This window comes from Monopterus albus, unplaced genomic scaffold (assembly GCF_001952655.1).
Source record: "Monopterus albus unplaced genomic scaffold, M_albus_1.0 scaffold58.1, whole genome shotgun sequence".
Lineage (NCBI taxonomy): Eukaryota > Metazoa > Chordata > Actinopteri > Synbranchiformes > Synbranchidae > Monopterus > Monopterus albus.
In genome coordinates, this window is record NW_018127938.1 from 394843 (window position 1) to 403517 (window position 8675).

The window sequence follows — 8675 nt, forward strand, 5'->3', positions numbered from 1 at the left end:
AACCAGGCATCCATAGTTTACACTGTCACTAGGAAAGGAGGGCCAAAGAGTGGTTAGGAACAGCTTCTAGTGTTGCTTTGTTTTGAGTCTCACTAGATGCTCTAGGCTGAAAAGAAATTAGTTGGACTGGCTTTAAGGAGGAATTACACACTAAAACAAAGCACGCCTTTTTTGTCACTGCAAGTGGTTTTTCTCACCTAGAGAGTAAAATGCATATTACATAGGAGTGGGAAATCCCACCTTTTATTCACCATGATTGGACACGGGCCCCAAAATACAGTCTTTGTTTTAAATCTCATGTTTTCTTTTTTGTAAAGGTCTCCTGTCTGCTAAAAAAAAGGAAAAGTGTGAGCTTGTCCACAGCTTAATGACTAAATATGCCTACGCTGAGACACAAATGCCACCAGTTGTTGTTGTTGTTGTTGTTACTGCAATGGAAATGGTACAATAAAAGGTCATTTGGGGTTGACTTGTAAAACTTTGTCACGAAGCAAAGATATGAGACATTAACAGAACAGTTAATGTTGGTTTTTGTTTAAAGTTTGAGGCTCTTGTGTTTCCAGCAGGCTGCTGTCTGGCTGTGAATGAGTCTGCCAAGATGATGTGCAAATATTGAGAGTTTTAAAAAATTATTTAGTTAGTTGAAAACAAGCTGTTCATTAACATAGATGGGAAAGCATATATATGAATTTTCCAATTTTTCCTAATCCTTTTCTTAAACCTGTAATTGCTTCTGCTGGCTACATGGGAATAAGGTTGATATATTAAGTTGAGAACATGATGCAGCATTGGCATTCTTTTGTCATTCTGCTTGTGTCCACCTGATAAATTTTAGCTCTGTGTTTGGCTTTTACTGCCTCATAAGGGAAATATTTGGCTCTTTAGCTGCTAAGTGCTCCACTGTGTTGACCCGCTAGTCTTTAACTTTCTCTCTCTGCCATCCACCAAACAGAAAAAGACATAAGAGCACTGATAAGGGGGTTTTCTATTATAGGAATCTACCAGAACGTGTCACCCCGAGTAAAAAAAATGCTTTTGTTGTCCCTACACTCGACCCACTTTGGAGGTGTGTTCTGGGAGCTAAATTTCAGCACCCCTCAGAAGGTAGTACTCAAATCAAATACCAGTAACCCAGAGGGGCAGTGGATGTGCAGAGCAGACACCAACGAGTGGTTAAATATGTGTCTTCACACCTCAAGCATTAACATTACAAGCACTGTGTGTAAACACACAGCTGAACTAAAAACACAGAGAGAAAATACAGTGGACAAACAAAGCAGGACAGAGAACAACAGTGTTATGGACAGCTACATTTTGAGCTGGAAGCTGATTCTCAGTAGGTTCAATAGTACAAGTAGGCTACTTCCACAGTATCACACACTTTTTACCTTGTCATTTGATTTTGTTTTTATAGAAATATCCAATGTAAACACTTTAAAGAGGACAAAGGCATGTTGTTTACAGAGCTGGTATGCAGACAGGTGACAAATGAAAGGAAAAACCGGTGTCACAATAAGGTACTGGGTCACCACATGCCACCTGAACAGCTTTAGTGCATCTTGGCATTGACTCTACACGTCTCTGGAAATCTACCAGAGGAATGAAAACCCTGGTGGTGGAGCGTGCTGTGAACCCGTTGATCTAAAATTCACCTGGGCTGATATCTGGTGGCTGCTAAGCCCATAACATTTTCATATTCAGTGATGCCTTGTTATGTATGTTGTCACAGGAAAAAAAACATTCAATTTAATTTTAATTTGAAATTTACAATAACGAAAGTAGCTTTTTACTGCATTAGTAAAGCCATGTAGCCAAGAAAAATGTCCAGCCAAACAGCAGCCAACATCAAGCACCCCTGGTTGCCAGACTGAAGACAAATAACATGCCAGAATCACCCCAGGGTCATTAGCCCAATTCCAGGTGTGACACCAGCCTGAATGCTGCTAATTGGAGCTGTTTCTCCCACCCGAACACATTCTAGCCAGATATAACCCAGAGCTGGCTAACATTTGGTCCTGTGGTGCCAGAAGACAGATGAGTGTACCAGCATTCAGCTACTGACTGGTCTAATTTGGCTAGCTACCTGGGATATTGACCGGAAACAAAACCGAGAATGTGTTCAAGAAGATTGGCAGCCTCTACTGGGCACTAGGCTTCATGCTGTGTGCTACAGGATGAAGTTTGACCTGAGATATGCTGGATTGTTGTATGATGCAAAAACAGGAGGAGACTGATGTTCTTCCTGCACAAAAAACAACTAATTCAACCAACTCGCATGATTAAAGTTAACTTATTAAGCTAGTAGCTAGCAAAATGTTTGGAGGAACCGCTGCTGTCACTTTGGCTGGTAATAAGAATTCTGTTTGTCTACATGTATCTGAAATCAAGAGCTCATAAATATCTACTGTATATGTAGTAATTATATACAATCTGTCACTGTAAACTGTGTTGCAACATACTGCAAACTGTTATCCAGGTTATGACATTCTAGCTTTAAATCAAATTTTTTTTACAGTAAATACTTTTATTTTGCAAATGCTTTGTTATTCTCAACTGAATCAACTCACACACCCACAAAGCAATGATGGACTCATAGATTTGATTATGTCGCTTAGATTCATACATTGTAGTTGTGAGCACACCCATTAATGCATACAGAGATAATCAGCTGTCACCAGAAATATTCAGTATCTGAAATATATGTGGATTTGTGGAGGATTTATGGCACTCGTTCATGGAAACGTTTACAGTTGCAGGTTCCGGTAGAGGAAAAGCATTGTGAATGAAAAATAGTCTGTCAATCTGTCTGCCCTGGGTAGAATCTGAAACCCAGGAATCTGACAGTAAGAGAGAAATATTATGTGAAGTGTGAAATATTCAAGTGGTGAAATATTTGGCTCTGTCTGTCCTCATTATCCATCTCTCTCCATCTGCCCCCGTCTCTCTCTGTTGTCTCACTTTTTTACCTTTCTGTCCACTGACACTGTTCTCCTCGGATCTCTGCCCGCTCAGTTTCTCCTTGTCTCTGTCTGGCTGTCAGATCAAATATGGACACGGCTATGGAGGAGAGGACAAGGATGGAGAAGAATGGAATGGAGAATAGGAAAAAGGTGATGGAGTATTTACCTATAAAAAGCTAGGTAAAATAAAAACTTCTAAACCTTAACTGAGAGAAGACAGAGAAATGTTACTTCAACTCAAAATGAGTGGAATGTCTATTTTTTTCTCTTGCCTGCTGCAGCTAGTAATGTTAAAAATATTTTTGTATCCAAACTGCAGGCTGTTGAGCGACGTACACCTATATAAACCTTTAATCTGAAAGACTGCTTGACATTTCCACAGTGCATTGCCAAGTGGATTGGTGGAAATTTTAATAGCTTCTCCAAAAATGCTACATGGACTACAGTATACATTATATCCATCATAAACTGGACCAGACCTTAGCAAAAATTAGCGAAATTAATTCATTTGCTAATCCACAGCAGGGAGAAAACACTTTTGTCTCTTTTTTTTTTTTACTTGAAGTTGCCGGGCCCATCCTAAACTACTTCTGGTTGAGAAATGCAGAAGTGTGAAAAAGGTTTATTAAACCTCCCCTTTAATTAATCTACTCGGACCAGCTGTCAAAACTGAGATGAAGCTCAATGATCAGAACTGAGTGAGCAGGATGCTGTCCATGGTGCTGATCAGACACAGCTGTCCGTGGTGCTGACAGCGATGCTGATACGCCTGGCTGCCTTTATCCAGGTGCAGCACTCACAAAAGCACTTTTTAGCACCTTCTGAAAGCCTTTTGCTGATGTAACTGATCATGTCATCTCTTCCCTGTCAGGGTGAATCCAGTCTCACCCTCCAGCACATGAGCCCTGTGTCTGTCTGCCTCATAGACAGTCGAGCCTCATACAAAGTTAATTCAAAAGCTTGCTCTTGAACAAGATGAAAGATTATATTTGTGCCAGTGACATGAACCAATTCCCTCGATACTATGGCACTTGATGTGCCATAGCTTGTTTGTTGCAGGAATGTCAGTAGGAAATGAGATTTGCCTCACTCCTCAGCTAACCAGAAAGCACCAGAAAGTGTCTAGAACTTTTAGAGAGACAAAAGTGTTGTGAAGCGCTCCCATACACACACATGACCCCCTCCCTCCCAGTACCACACATGCACAGACACACTCACAAAATGACACAGACAGAATAATAAACATACCTCTGCACTCATGCTGAGATGAGAGCTTGCTAGTGGAAAATAATGACATCTATTGGGAGTCAAGTATCCAGCTGTTACACACACAGATATACACACAAGAATGCGCATGCACACACAGACGTTGATAAATACACTAATTCTCCTGCACACATTATGCATATTGGATTGAAGTAGCTCTACTAGTCTCTTCATCTCACTTTGTGTGTTTGGCTGGCATATAACTGTTGCTGCTGTGGAAATGAACAGGAAGTCTTCGTGTCACCTGCGGAACCTAATGCTCTGCCATGATAGAGCCATTTCTTGGCAGTGCTGGTTGTGTTGTGCCAGTTCTCCGAGTCCCACAGTGACTTCCAGGAGTGATCTGCTGAAATAGATCAGAGTATAGATTGGCTGGGTTATATTTAGAGAGTGTAATTTGTTTGGCGGATTCCAAGTTTTTACGTCTGACCTGCCATTTCGGATTCTGACTGATTCCTCTTTGCTTTCTTTTTAAGAACTGTAATTTCTGTGATTGTGTAACACCGTCTTCTGAAGGCAAAGAAACTTGTGTTCATTTGTAACATAGTTTTTGAATAAGGAAACAGGATCATAATTCAAAATGGGAGCACCGTAACATGATGCTAAATGGAAGAGACAAAGCAGGAAATTAGCTAAATTTTCAGTCGTACTCAAGTTGTCCTTTAACATTGACCTAGTGATTAATGCAGCTGCACTCCAAGCCTCATTTTATTCCTGTAGCTTTTAAAATCAAAGTAACAGGGAACTGGGAAGCTTTGAATGGTTGTAATCAGCTTTTGATCCATTCTGCACAAACAGTTGTCAATGAAAAATTTCACAGTGTCGGGGATACAAAGAAGTGTGAGAATTTGATTGGCTGTCCATTGATTCAGAGAAGTTTCGCTTGTGGCTAAGTTTGTGTTTGGTTTCTGACAAGTTTGTTTATCATCCACCCACCAGCCAGGTTTGGTTACTCAGCTCCAGAGGGAAAAGTCTTCTAGTGACTTGCTGATCATGTTATGGGAAAAATATAATGAAATTTTCTACAGCAGTGAAAGGCAATGTGTCTGTGTGTGTGTATGAATATGTACCAAGTGAAAATATGAATCACTTGTGACTTTGTTTTTATGTGTAGTTCTATTTATCACTCCTATTAGTCTATTAGTCAAATGCTACTATTCCATTAAGTCTTTTCAGACCCTGTAATGTGTGTTTGGGTGTGTTTTGGAGTAGCAGGGTACAGACTGTGCTCTGAGTCAGTAGACGAGAGTGGAACTGAATGTTAAAATGACTAAATGCTAAATGCCAGCTCAGTAATGAGAAACTGTCTGAAGCTGTCAGAGCCAGCCCAGACCAAATGCTCCAGTCTGACTAAGACACCTATCAGCAAAGAGACTGTGCTATAAAAGGTCAGGTTTTCAGGATGTGAGAAGCACTTATTCATTTATCCAGTGACACCTCTGCATTTCACAATATATTTTAATGTTTCACCAGTTTGCAGAGTGTCTTTGTGTCTGAGGACTTACCTGAGTGTCAGCCTGCCTCACCAACATTCAGAGTACTATCAAAATGTGTTACCTAGTATTAACTTTAGTCCTGAGACAACCAGAGTGTTTCTAAACTGGACCTACAGTATTTTTATGTTCACACACCCCCAGCAATGAGAGAGTTGTTGAATTTTCAATTTAATATACTGGGATATTAAATTATATCTTGGGACACAGTTATATTCCTTCAGATCTTAGTCCTGGCAGATTCAGCAGCACAAGTGATAACAGCAAATGTGGTTTAATGCTACTAAACAAATAGTAAAGTTGGTTACTTTGCTGCGGAGGTAGACGTATGCAGTCAGCTCCTCGTCTGATTACTCACTGATGTCTTGCTTCTGTACCCTGTTGCAAAAATAAACTAGGATTGCCACTTTGAAGTTCTTTGCCTCCACCAACCAGTCAAATTCATAGGAATGGGACAGATGTGAGGTCACTGACCTTGACCTTTGATCTTCAACCACCAAAATGTAAACAATTCATCCAACTGGGCTCTTTCACCAAATTTGAAGAATTCCTTCAAGGTGCACTCACAAGAATGGGTCAGACAGACATATAGACAAACAGATGGACAAACAACCTGAAAACATAATGCCTCCTGCTGCTGCTATCGCCAGCATGGACGCATAAAAGGGTCTTGTTTTGTAGATGCATTTCAGTCAGCACTAACCTCTGTGACAAATACATAGTGTTTTGTGTGTTTTTCACAGAAAAGGTCATCTCTTGTTTCACCACTAGGAAATATATGATGTACATTAACTGTATACAGATCTAGCAGATAGTGTTGCAAGAGTCAACAGTAAACACTGAGGTTGCATTCACTGAGATAAAACTAAAATGCTGGATAAATGCTGCGTTAAACTTGTACAAACCTGGAAGACTTCCTGGATTTCCTGACAAGTATATACAGTATGTCCTGGTTTTCAGCCTAATTCAAGCTAGACCTGTGTTTCTGTCTGCTGGTTGCATTACACATTCTGGAATGTAGAAGAAAACAGCAGCAGCTGAAATGAGCTGAAACTCACTATGAAGCTGAGGGGAGCAGTGGAGTTGGGTAACACCAGCATCATGTTTCTCCTCAGCACTGTTCCCACCTTAGTCTAAACATGATTAACACAGAAACCTGCTGCTGGGCGCAGGTGAAGGGCTGCCTCATGGTTGCTGGCTCTCTATAGGAATCTGCACATGGCCAAACAATGAGTGCACGAGTCATGCACAGCACAGTGATGTGTGTGTGGCTGTGTTTATCTTCCCTCTCTCACACATGCTGGCATGATGCAGTGAACGTAGCTGCTGCCCTTGTTTATATGGACTGTGGAACCGGCTCAAGTTCCATATCTCTCTCCACCATATCATGCTGCTGTTGTGTCTTTTTACCCTGGTGGCCTTGTTTGTATGACTGTTCATTTCACTATTTATCTAGGCACTTACAGTACACATCAAGCACTTCAGTGTGAAATCACTCTTATGGCCCTTTTTATGCATCTAATAGTCTAAGGGTGAACTAGGAGCACCAGGAACTCAGGAGCTAACATTCTTATGCATAGAACAAATTGGGTGTTTTTGGTTTGATAGTATTGTACAGTATATTTCCATATTATTATGATGTTATTCTGTTTTCTTTGTTAACATCACTTGGCTCTTGCTTCAGTCCAGCTCTGTGTTTTCCACGCTGACCAAATTAAACCTGTCAAGTTTAATTTAATTTTTTGCTCTTTCTTTGTTTCACTTCAGTCAGATTGGAAAAAAAGACTACTTGGTTTATTAATAGAACAGTTCTCTACTGGGTAACCCAGCAGCAATCTCCCACCCTGGTCGGCACCAGGCTTTTTTTTATCAAAGCCAGGGAAGCTACTTTGATTTAGCGAACAACACAGAGTTGGTAATGATGTTCTCAGTGGAGCACCCCCACTAGAGTGACTGCGGGCCATGTTTGTTGGTGTTGTTTAGATACATCAATCTCACCGCTGAATGGAGTGGACTCCTGCTGCCACTGTTCAGCATTCAAATTATCTTCCAGTCAATTAGTCATGCGGTTGAGAAGAAAAGCTGATGAAAGAAGGTTTTCTTCTTCAGATTGACCTAAATCTGCTACTTCATAGAAGGAACATGTAGTCTGTGACCGAAAAGCACAGTCACAGTCGAAGCCGAAAAGCACAGTCACCAGAACAGAAGGATAAAACTCTCCTGCTGTTTTTGTTAAATAGAATTAGAGTTTACTTTTAAATTTAGAGGGTTATTTTGGGAGACTTTTTTTAAGTGTGAATACACTTATGCATACCCTCTCATGTAAATTACCCCCCCCCCCACACACTCTCTGATGAGAGTAGAAAAACCTCATTTAGATCAAAGACTTTTCTCTTAATTGCTCTGTTGCTACATCCTTCATAAACACACACAGATACACGCATGTGTGTGGGCGCGTGTGCCCACACACACACAGAGAAAACTAATTACACAGGTTATTTTTAAACCAGGATTGATGTTCTTGAGAGGACTTTTTCTGTTTTTAGGATCAAGGATACCCTATAACCCTGCACTTTATGGCCATTTTATTAGGTACGCCTTTTTAAGACTGTCCTCCTGTAAAAACAGGACTTTACAGTATATGTTGTGACAGCAGGTTATTATAGTTTAGAAAACTCAAACGACCACAGTAGTTTTGACACAAGCAAAGGAGGAAGTTAGGTGACAGTATATAGGTGGAGAAAGGCCACATCAGGCGGAGGCTGGGGTGAATGGCGAGGTACATAAAACACAGGCCTATCACCCAAGCGAGCAGGGTGTAATTCAGTTTTGTAACATGTTTTTTTACGCCTCCATGCTGGTGATAGCCATGGCAAGATGCATTATCTTTGTGGGTTATCTGTCCACTCATCTGGCCCATTCTCATAAACTCAATATCTAAGAAATATCTTGAGGG